This window comes from Calonectris borealis, chromosome 3 (genome assembly GCF_964195595.1).
Source record: "Calonectris borealis chromosome 3, bCalBor7.hap1.2, whole genome shotgun sequence".
Classification (NCBI taxonomy): Eukaryota; Metazoa; Chordata; class Aves; order Procellariiformes; family Procellariidae; genus Calonectris; species Calonectris borealis.
The window spans coordinates 69,475,046-69,487,469 of record NC_134314.1 but is presented as its reverse complement, the minus strand read 5'-3'; positions in this window follow the sequence as shown (position 1 = coordinate 69,487,469).

Below are 12,424 nucleotides of genomic sequence, written 5' to 3'. Positions count from 1 at the left end.
ACTGGAGGCTTTTCGTCGGCCGCTGTTGCCTTCGTGTGCCGCTGCCAGCCGCCCCTTCAGTAACCGCCTGTCCTTGGGGGCGCGTTCAGTGTCCCCGAGAGCCCAAATCGCGCAGAGGGAAAATTGGCAAAAGTTGGCAAAGCCTCTTTTAAATCAAGTCTTTTGTAGCGGGATCACAAGGGTTTTTTTGCTTAAGTCTGTGGGACAGATAACATCATGGACTTCACTAAATAAAACTGGGACAAATTCTTATTCCCATTAATTTTACTAAGCTATATCTTGACGAATGGTGTTGCTCTAAAGTACATCTTTTCATTCAAAATTCTCATTCTCCCAAATTGTGTAAATAGTTCTTCATATACATCTAAATTCTGTCTGAATGGAATCATAAAGTAACACTACAAGAACCATACATTTCTGTTTTCTTTCATGTCTGTGCCACAGTAATTCTCAGTTGGTGTTGCTGATGCATATAAATTGCTGTACAGTTACCTATCGCTCTATTGAATGTGTTCCTTTATCAAACGGTATACTAACTTACCAGGATTCAGTACGGGCAGGTAAAGCACATTTTTATTTATAACAGTCAGTACTTTAACGGCAAGCAAAGAATGTAAATAAATCCAAAACAAGTGTTTCTTCCCCAGCTTCCTTCTTTGTATCTTTTCATCATCATTTATAGTCTGTATCTAAGGGTCTAATTATAGGGGCTTGGGTTGCTAGGCAAAAATTTAGTATTTTGGGAAACTTCCTGTTCACGGTACTTCTGAAAACCAATGCAAAGCTGCTTCCTAATAGTCCATCTACTGTGTCAGTTAAAATTTTACGAAGTTAAGAAGCAGTTACTACACAAGAAGGCATTATCTCTGCTGTATAGCTGACCCATCATCACTAACTCCATTTTTCTAATCTGGACAGCACCTAAACGACTTGAGTCTTCATCCCTCCTTTGGAAAAAGCACCCCAAAATCCTGTGTGTGTTTTGGAATAGCGTTAGACTTTGCCATAAATAATAATAAAACCTCCTGGAAAAGCTTAGAAAAGGTGGTCTTAGAAAAACTGTACAGTGATGATATTAAAAGAGGAAATTTCTTTTTATTTTATCTTCAGGCTGAAGTGTAGGTGATTATATAAAGTATTTAAGAGTTAACATGCATAAAACTAAAACAGCAGCATGCGTGTCATTTTGATTGTAAATTGTGTCAAAATCACCATTGCATCTGCTAGAAGAAACCTTAAACCGTGAGAAATAATAACCTATTTCTTGTGTCTTTGATGACAAAATCCTAGATTTTTTTCTCAGGATAGTTTTTCTATCAAGACATCACTTTCTTTCAAATCTTCTCCAGAACTAGGAAGAAAGAGAAGAGAAAAGGTATAATGATGTTATTTAATCCTGGTTTGAACAATGCCAAGAATCAGTCTTTAAGAGAGTCAGGTAAGATCTGTCTCTATTAATCATTCACAGAGACTTAAAGTAGGACATAAACCCCATGAAATCTTCTCTGTCTTACTGAATAACTTCTTAGTGTTGTAAAATAAATTGTCCTGCTTTAAAAAAACAAAGAAGAGATGTTTAGCAGAATTGCGTCTATTTAGGTTACGATATTAATCTCTTCTTGTTATATAATTGAATATAATATAATGCTTTCTCTCCTTTTATGTATACCTCACCCAAGAGCCTTGCATTTTCTGTCATTATTCCTCCTCTGTCACTGTTACGATACACATGCAAACGTACTCATCTACATGTGGCTACTCAGAATTCACCAGTTACCTTTTTCTAAAATTCAGTTATGTTTTTCTAAAAGCGGACACATTTTTGTTTGAAAGACAGTTTTTAATGATTCTGGTATTAAATATCCAAATCTTCATAAAATGAGGGCATGAAAATGTATATGCAAGTAAGTAGGTTATATAGGAGATAGCAGAGTTGAAAAATACATTACTTGTTTAATTTGACCACAGGTCTGAGCTCTCGTAGCTTTGAATTTGGACAAAGAGACAGTAATGGCATGACCGGGTTCAGGCACTGTGCGCATGTTTACTTTCTGCTGAGATTTGCAATAGCCAGGATGCCCTGAGTTTCACAGAGAAGCAACTGTGGGTGGTGGGCTTCCTTCTGTGGTCTTCCTGTTTTATTACAAAAAATTTGTGAGCCAAAAGCAGACAGTGAGAGGCAACCAAAGTTTTCAGCTTCAAAGTATGTGTAAATCTCCACCTGTGATTCTGAAGTTATGGTTAGGATTTTTCCATCGACCCCTGGGTTTTAATGAAAAACTGGTAACACGGTGCCTCTCTCGTGGAAGTTCAAAAAATTGGACAGTGTTGGTGAGGGAGAAGTGTGGAAAGAGAATAAGCAAGAGCACAAGGAAGAAAAGAAATTAAAGGAAAATACAAAAGAAACAAGTTTGCATAAATATATTCCCTAAGAGATTTTTATAATCTTTGCAAATGCATGATATTCCTGCCAATAAGCAGCTCTATCAAGAAATGAAAGCACAGTGTGCAACCTTCTTAACATAATGCTGCGAAATATTTCAGTGCTGGCCTGTGTTTCTCTTGCTCCCCTTCTTCTTCTGTGCAGGACTGCACAGCGATACCTGGCCATCTCCACTGAAGGTGAGTTTCACTTGGGGACCAAGCTTGCAATTTAGGTCTTCAGAGGAGAAGCAGCTAGTTTTTAAGCTGACTGGGACATAATAAATGCAGTAATTTGATATATATTCACTGAATTATCTAACTGTCTGATTTTATATATCCAAAATAGTCTTGAGTGCCACTGCAAAAAAAGTTGGCAGCTGAGGCACAGAATCCTGGTTGGAGTTTGAAAATCCAATTCAAAACATAGAGGAGGTTGATTTGAATACTGGTTAAACTAACATGTTCAGTAACAGAACTGGATTACGTAAAAGAATTTGGGAAAGAGCCAAACACTGGTTTTGGAAAGAGAGAAAATGCAGCAGTTGAGCTACTCTCCGGCCCTCAGGAGAGCTGAGCTTTGCTCTCTGCCTGACTTGCTGGGGTCGTTTTCTGTATTTATGGAAGCTTTGATATTCCTGAAAGCACCGTGCAGCCGCAGCGCTGTATACAGGCAGGGGCATGAAGAAACTAGTTACGTATTTCCAAACAATTTTCTGGTCGATTGGACAAGAAATGAAAGCATTCTGCAGCTATGATTGAGTTTCTGCAGAAACCTCTGGTTTTGTAGTAAGCTGGTTACTGTTGTGCATCTCTTAAAAATCTGGTGGCTGAAATTCCATGTTGAGAGTAAGTCCTCAGGTCTCTTGTCTCATATCGCAGCAAAAATCTGGTCACTGAATAATGATTTATAGACTTTAACCACAGAAATACTGACAAAGTCAGTGCTCATTTGTCAAATGTAAGAACAATTATAAGAGCCTTGCATCGGAGAATCAAAGACACTTTAAAAATATTGGTTGAGCTAGCTTCACACATTTATGGGAAGGGTATTTTTCCATTTGGAGAAGATGAGGAAATTTATCAGTTTGCACAAAGTTCTGCTGTAGTTCTCCATCAAAAGCAGGAGCCAAGAGGCCGGATCTCCAGCCCAAGAGCTGCTTTTCTAAGCTGCAGCTTACTTCTGCAGAATATGAAACGCTTCTTTTTTAATTTAACTTTTACATTTTCAGCAGGGCATGTCAGACAAGACCGAGTGTGCCCGCATACTGCACTGACACCACAGCGGCATTGCTTTTTATGGCCAGGGCCTGGCTGCATTTCAGTAAATGGCAAAAGTCCCATTGGCAGTATGGCCAGAGTTTCAGTTATAAATCCCAAATTAGCACTCATGAATGATGACATTATGGCTGGTCAGAGGCGCACTACAAATTTCAGAGCGGTTGATAATACATATCAAGGCTGTCATATGCCTTGGACGGCATTTACATGGGGCTGCAGAGATGAGAACACTTACGGAGGGTTTTCTTGGATGTCCGTGCATCTACTTGTTTTCTATTCTTATCCTTTACTAAATTACATGTTTTATTACCTGATCAGTGTTTACAATATTCTCTCTTGGCAAGTAAAATATGCCCATATCTCTTTGGCTTTGCCCACATTAACTAGAGAGGCAAATCATAGATCCCTTCCCAATTCCTGTGGTATTGCCACTGTCTTTAGAGAGCTAGCAAATATGTTTACGAGCTCTTTCTTAATTTTAGTGGATACCATGTCTTTAATGGTCTCAGTATGTATTTCATTATAGAATAGTACTCTATCAACTTTTAATAGTTACTTTGCTGTACCATATTAGAAAAACCTTTAACATGGTTCGGAAAAAAATGTACTTCTGAATTCAAAAAATAAACAGCAAAAATTAATTATTATTTCCACATTGTCATTAGAGCATGGCCTGGTACTTGAAGTTCAGCCACTTTGCCTGGATGCTGCAACCTGAGGTAGCAGTGGTGGTGATCGGCCAGCTGACCAGGTCCGCCTGGTGACAGCCTGGAAGCAGGATTCTCTACAGAAGAAATCTGCTCCTGGCCCACGCAGCCAGAATTGGAAACTTCCAAAATTATGGCTGGCAGGACAGAGGAGGCCTCATGGTGACAGTCCAATACGTAGAGTTGTCCATCCTGTGTGTTTCCTGCTGTGGGCTCCGGGAGATGACTTTGTTGGTATCTCAAACGGGTCCCCATGAGAATGGTCAGGCTCAGATCAGACTGCTTTGTGCAGTTTCCTTTCAAGGAAGATTTGACGAGGATAAAGCCCTGAGTGAGCTGCTCTGAGCTCACAGCTGAGCCTGCTTTGGGGAGGAGGTTACATCGAGACCTGGACGTCTGGGTAGACTCCCCCACAAACTAGTTGGTGGGCAAGGGTAACTTCAAGCTTGGCTCACTTGCACCTGGCTCTGATGTAACACCCCATGCCACGGTGGCTGCAGGGCAGGAGGGACCTGCTGCTGGCATGGGCCACCACTGGGCAGCAGAAGCCCCTCAGATACCATGTTCAGAGGCTGCTGCATTGCATGGGCCTGTGGGAGGGCTGCTGTGCCCGCCCCATGCCACTGGCTGTCCTCGTGTGGCCAACAACACCCGTTCGAGGGCCCTCGGCAGTGGTGTGTGCTGCGGAGCACCTGGCAGAGGGAAGGGAATTGGACTAGCGTTTCATTTATTGTGGGGAGGTGGCCAGTATAAACTTGACTCAAGTATAGTAGTACATCACCTGCTGAGAAATCCAACCATAAAATTAATTGGCATGAATACCAAATGTATACTTTTCCTAATCGGCTTCAGTGCAATTATATCCAAAGGCCCTTTTCGCGGTCATTCACAAAGCTTAATTGCTGTAGTTTAATATTACAATTAAAAAAGGCTTGGAAGGAGAGCTGAATATTAGGCTCCTGATGAATGATAATTATCACTTTGTGTAGATGGATGGAAAACATTTCTAATTAAATTATTCTTGTAACATAAATTAATAGTGTGATCTGGATAAAGTACTTCTGATTTCACAGCTAGAATATTTCTAAGAGCACCAAGTTTGTGCCAGAATTTCAGTTGGCAGGTCAAACTGTCTTTTAAAAATACCTGACTTTTCAGTCAGTTTAGCATCTTATCATAGGTTTCTGCAGTGAAGATGTTCGGCAATGATAGAATGAGTCAAATGTTGCATGGAGAATAAAGTAAAATAAAATAAAACTATTCAACTAGCATAATCTCTTAGTTCTACGAGCACGGGGGATTCACAGTCTAAATGACAGGGATTCATAGCGTAACTGTCAACATTTTCTTTCTGTATTAATTTCATCTCCAGCTGAGGATTTTTGCAAAACATAAACCATTAAGCTAATACTTTGAAAATAGGAAAGCTCATTAGCAGCTCTAGAGAAGGGAGTGAGACGGGCAAGGAAGGTGCAGGTCATTAAGGTTTGAAAGAGAAGGAAGTGTGAAAGTTTTAAGAATGACTCGACATGCAATCTGTCTGTGCTCTGTAAAAATTCAATGATTTTTGTATACTCGCATTTCTTTCTTGTTAGTGAGACTTGCAATTAATAAAGTAAACAGGCAAATGTAAAGGTCTCATCTGAAGGTGTCAGACTGCATTTCAAGAAGTGGATTATAGATAATCATTCTAAGATGACTGGTATCTTCATGGCCTAGTAAATGTAGCTGACATGTTAGGTGTTGACAGCAGCCCTTACCAACAGGCCTCATCAGACATTCATTTTAAGTTTCTAGAGCAACTGTCCGTGACTCCAACATGGACAGGGTATTTTTGAAGGGCATAAAGTGGGAGATAGATGGCCACTTTCTGTCAGAAGATAATGGGAATTTTGTGTCAAGGCATTCTCTGTGCATATGGAAGACTGTCCCTGAGATTTTCTGCATGCATGCCCTCTTGTGTATGCAGTACATTAGTGCTTACTGTATATATCAAAATTTGGCACTACTGTATCTCTCTAAACAGTACATTAATCCATCTGTCTGTCACCATGGTAACAAGGCTCCCTATTGATGACTGAAGAAGAGCTGAACCATTAAAAGTAAATGTACATGGTTAAAAAAAAAGTGAGTAAGCTCACTTGGTGTAGCACTACAGAGACACAAAAGGTCGAAAATGGGCTAATTAATACTTTCTATGCATTATTTTTATTCATGGTTATAGATCTGAAATAAAGCCTATTGCTAAAATGATCCTTAAATCTGATCTTTGCTTCTTCACATCTATTTACTACATATTCTGCTGAACTCAGTATTAAAAAAGGTGCATTTTTTCAGAAGTTTACATGTTCCATAGTATATATATTTGTCCTGGAGGGTGGAAAGATGAAATGAGTATCACAAAGATACCATGTACAAAGCAGATTAGAAATGTTGCTGAATATTTTACTGCACATGTTCTCTCTCTCTCCCGCTTCCATGCTTGTAACATTGCCAAAATAAAATCAGTAAAGTGCACATATGCATTAAAGGATCAATGTCTAACTGAGCACTGTTAGTTAGTTGCACTTGAGATTTTTTGAGAAGCACAATGTTGTGGAAACTCTGACATGAATTACTGAACTTCATAAATCATTCTTGGACAATGAATTTCCATTTTTTATTACACCGGCGCCATGCACGCTATTAATGGTAGACTCGAGTCTATAATTCTATTAGGCTATAAAGAGGTCTTTGGTTTTAGAGCAGAAATAAAGCTTAAAATTAACCGCTGACATCTCATCTCCTTCTGTGTTTATTGGACGGTGCTTTTTGTTCTCTAGAAAAATGCTGTGTATTTTCTTGACCCTTTGCAGAGTTTCTTTTCTAAGCCTCTCTGCTTTGCTCACAAGGTTAACACTAATACAGCTACGAAGTGGATAAAATGAGGGCCCAGAGAAAGAAACAGGAATACTGCATTTCAGAATGCTTTGCCACATTCACTGAGCTGAAAGTATGATTATTCTTTTTTATGTCAGGATTTACAACTCTTTGATATCTGGTTTAAACTATGGCCCTGATCTTACAATAACCCCTTGGGTCAGGAGGTAGCTCGCAACGGCATTTTATCAGCTGCATGGAAGGCTGGCTAGTTGGAAGGTCAGATGGGGGCATTGCTCTGTCTGTCTGTGCATGGAGGGGGTGGAGTTTGTACATGTGCACTTATGTTGGACGTATGTATATCAGGCAGATTTTATTAAATCTGATGTCCTAGTGGGCAAACATGGATGGTTTGCCCTGTTATGGGGCATATGAACCCCTGGAGGACGTGGAAGGTCAGCTGAACATACCTGGTAAAACAAGGAGGCACAGATACTACCAACCAGCCTAGGGTTTCTGATTCACGGCTGACATTTAAAATGCTGTCAGCTCAGCAAGAGGCTAGAGGAACTTGCAGTTGTGGAGGAAAGCAAGCAAGCAAGCAAGCAAGCAACAACCTCCCTCCTTCCCTCCCTCCCTCCCTCCTTCTTCAGGTAAAGAATGGTGATCCCTTGAACTGCTACAAAAGAGTACTCCTGTCTGATATGAAGCAGAGGGGCAAGAAAGAAGTAACAACTGAAGAGAGTCTTCCTAGTTTTGTCTTTGACAGAAAATAAAATATTAATTCTGAACTTTATAAATGCCAGGGTTGTGGCATGTATTGTCCTGGGTGGACAGAGACATGACAACATGATCTGACCGTAAATACTTTTGGAGGTATAAAAGTGGCACTTGGCTATGCAGATGATGGCCACCTGTGATGTATGTTGTAATGTAATTTGTCTTTGTTCCAGGCAGTACATCACCTCCACCACTGGATCCAGCAAGCCTTCCAAGACAGTGGCAGCCACAAGCACAATTTCTCAGTGTTCCTCTAGTGAGCTAAGCTTTCTAAGATTTTAAGGAGATCATTGTTGATCAATACAATTCATTCTGCTTTCCCAAATGTTAGAACGACAATGTAGTAGTTCCCCTGATACAATGAATTTCAGAGAGTTTATTACATAAAGAATCCTACAGTGCAATCAAGTGGCATTCCTAGGGGTGCGAGGAACTTTGCTTTTTACTTACAAAATTATACATTTAATTAAAGTGCAAAAGATTGTGTTAATATTCAAAATTCAAAAGCCTTAACTATTAAAAATTATTATTCCCATTCTAATTCAATATTGAAAAGAGAGTATTCTCTCTTTTCAAAGAGAGTATTTTCAAAAAAAGTATTCTTATTTTAATGATTTTTAGAAATCACAAAATTTCTCTTTGATTTTTTTTTAATTGAATTTTGCAAGATCTGGACAACATCCTTTGTCACTCCAGTGAATTCCTTTCTCTCTTGAAAACTCAATCTTCTGAAAATTTCCTTTTCTTCAAAACATTCTGTTGTAACAAAAACTTGGTTCGAATCCTCACCTAGCACAAGAGAATTACTTCCTTGCCAGCTGTATTTCTGTCTTCAAGCTATGTAGTACCTGTGTCCTCTCACTCCAGACGGGAGAAATTTGAGCATCTATAGAGGGCACGCTTCTGCACTGCCCATACATTTGGCTGCTATTCATATAAGATGGAGCATGTTCAACTCTGTTTCAGTTCTCAACCACTCAACAGATACAAAGCATTTCATGATCAAAGATTTTATTCAAACAACACAGTTTTGGGCCAGCACTCCTGTTTCCACCTGTTTCATGTTGATTCCTCTCCCAAAGTTTCATTTGATCCATGTGCCATGTGAATTGTACTCCATACGCACATGCAAGCATCTTAGGTGCATTTCAGCTAAATGTTCAACCTGACAGCTGCTGAGGATATCTGTCAGGCACTTGCTGGACTCCAGGATCTATGTGGTCTGTTCCCACTTGGAAGAGAAGCCTCTGCTTTCACAGTATCTCCCAATACTGCAAACAGCATGTTCCAGGCAGGTGCCATTTTTCAAAGAAATATAGAACTGAAGATCTCCCTTCTTCTCTCCTCCCTGACCATGCTGCAATATGAAAAGCTCTGAGCCACACCGGGGATTCAAAAGACCATTGGTTATTGCACCCTTCCATCGCTGCAAAAACCTGTTTCCTGTGCTTGGTGATAGAGCCATGGGAAATCCCTGAATCACCCTGTTCTCTTTCACTTTCTTTACTGAAACTGAGGAAGATGCGGGCAAGATGCCTGCATGCAGCAGTACAAAGTTCTTGATCTGTTGCAGGCTGCCAAGCTGTGACAGACAAGTGCTATTAAGGAGGTGATGAGTCTTGATGGAGATGGGAGATGCACCAGCATCTCACCCACTAGCAGGGTCAGAGTGCTTTATTACTGGAATGACAGGTTCTTCAAAAGCTGTTCAGGCTTTCACCCCTGTTAAAACCTCATCCAAGGTGGAGCCACATACCCTGTCAGCCCATCAAGCAACAGAACTAGCCCAAGCGACTTCCAGCCTGAGCATCCCTTATTCATGGCGGCCAAATCCAGTGTTTCTCCACTGAAGTGGTCTGCAGAGCAACACTAGATGAAGCCTTAACATGTAAGCACTTGGTTTTATTTAATTCGAGGGGTTAATTATGGTGAACTCTTCTACTTATGAGAAATATTTTCACATACAGATCTACATGTATTTTACAACATGTTTTATTTAAAGTTTTCTGCTTGCCATCTGTTTTGAGTAAGGCCTTGGAAGGCAAGGATTTCCTTTCCTCATCTCAGCTCCACAGCTGGCCTCCTAGAGAGGCATGGTAGGGAATGTGGGCTGCCTCTGTCTGGAGAGGATATGGGGCAGGCAGCAAAGCAGTGAGATACTGTCAATCTGCCTGAGAGAGCTTGGGTTTTGTTCTTGTGTGAGCCTTTCATGGCACAGGTCTGACCACTGACCTTTGCAAAGAGCATTCCCCAGCCTGCCAACTTCTCAGAGGCAGGAGAGGAGTTAAGCTTATGAGGTGTTAAGAAGACGGAGAGTTGTATGCTTTGGTGGAGAGGAGAGATAAACTAGTGCTTTTCATGACTTTGGAAGGAGGTGGGAAAAGGAAGTGGGAGGATTGGGTTTTTTTGGTCTTTTTGTATAAAGAGGAAACTCTTGCTTTTGTCTTCTTGAGGAGGTGCAGAGGAAGGAAGGAAATTAGTGCTTTTTTTTGGTCATGTATGGAGAGAAAAATTCTGCCCTGTGAGCACTGGTTGGAATGAACATTCATTAAAGTAGTGCCTTTCTTGCGCTACAGACCCAGCTGGTGCTTGTGAGGCTACGCTGTTGCTAACACACATTTGCCTACCATCCCAGGGCTCAGGATTGCTTGGAGGTAGCAGCAGTGCTGAGATGGAAATAGATAGATTGAAAGACAATCTTATGGGGCTAATACACATTGAAGGGTTCACCAAACCCCTCATACAGGGATGGTGTGAGATGCATCCGGTCATAGGGATTGTCCCAGAACATGGGAAATTGGCAGCCCCTGTATCCTGGCAGTCCTGTGGTCAGCAAGCTGAACGCACAGTCCCTCCCAACACTGCATGTGTGCAGCTTGGCTGGGTATGGGCACTTCATCCAAGATTAAAAAGCTGCAATGCCTGAAATAAACACAGGTTCTCCAGTTTTGCAGAAGCCAAGGTTCTGCAGAGGGGGAGAGAGTGCCAGCTACCCACTCTGGAAGAGTGGAGAGTTGACAATGACTGGTATTTTTTCTCTTAGTGTAGTTCTAAGAACTGTGTAGACACAGCCTGTGGGAATGTGAATCCTGCCTTTTGTTCCCTGCAATGGAGGAGTCGACACTGGGAAAAGAGCTGACAATATTTTTCAGTGTTGTGAAGAAGATTATATGGGGATACAGGCTGTGGAGAATGGCTTTGAAGATCTTGACTGTAAACAGACCCACCTTGGATTTGCTGAAGCTAATCTGTACCAGATGCCTCCTGAATATGCATGGGTGCCCAAAATGCTAGTTAGTGCTGAATGGCAGGTGCTAACTCTGAGACAGGCATCTCGCATGTGGCTTCCTGTGGCCAAGAATTCTTGATTATCTACTGCTAGTCCCAAATACAGACCGTAACAAGGTACCACAGGGAATGCTAGTCTCCAAGATGCAAAACCTCCTAAGTTATGAAGTATTGGTTATTGCAAAAAAATTGGTCCTTGGAAAAAAAGAAAAAAAATCTATTTCATATAAGTCTAGAAGTTTCTGCAAGGTGTTGAGATATGACATCTAGAGATAGCTTACCTGGCCCAGGCAGGCTCAGGAGAGGCCTGAGATCCTGTCATGATTTCTTGAGCTGTTGCACAAGGAGCAGGTACAGTGGCAGCTGCAGCAAGCAAAATAACAGTTGGCGGGGTGTGTTTGCGGTGTAGGCTATGCAAAGGTTACCGATGTGTGCTGGGCTTATTCTAAGCAAGATGTTGTGGTGAGGTATTGTGGTTAGAGCAGACAGTTGCTGAGCATTGTACCTAATGCTTAATAGACAGGGCTGTGGTATGCAGATAAAAAAAGTGTGGGATGGATTTTGCACTGAAATATGCTTCTCTGAGTGTGAAGAAATGATGAAGCTAGTCCGCTAGGAAAGCCCTAGCTTTGACCTACATGCCAAAAGCTAGTCTGCGCCAGCTGGCCTGGATGAGAATCACAAAAAATGGAAGTTAAATTGGGTTCTCATTAATCTCCATAAGCTGCCCCTTCATGCCACCAGTAATTTGCTTTTTTTGTTAGCATTTCTCTGTGGAGGAATCCTTCCTAGTTGCAGTTATCTTCAGAAGTGGAAAAATGCAAGTTTTTACAGATGATTTCCCCTTACAAGATGTTCTTTCTGAGTAAGGTGTCCCTAAAAATCCACCTGCAGTTTCTCCCACAGGCAGTGAGTACCAGACTTTTCCCCTCTTGATGTCCTCTGCCCCTACTCCTCAGCTCTGAGCAGCCACCTGAAGCTTCAGCCGTCAACTTTACCAAGTATTCATGATCTCTGAGACATCCAGGGCTGATGCTGTTTGCATGAAGGACTCAGACTCCTCACTATGGGTATTTGGAGACTTGGTT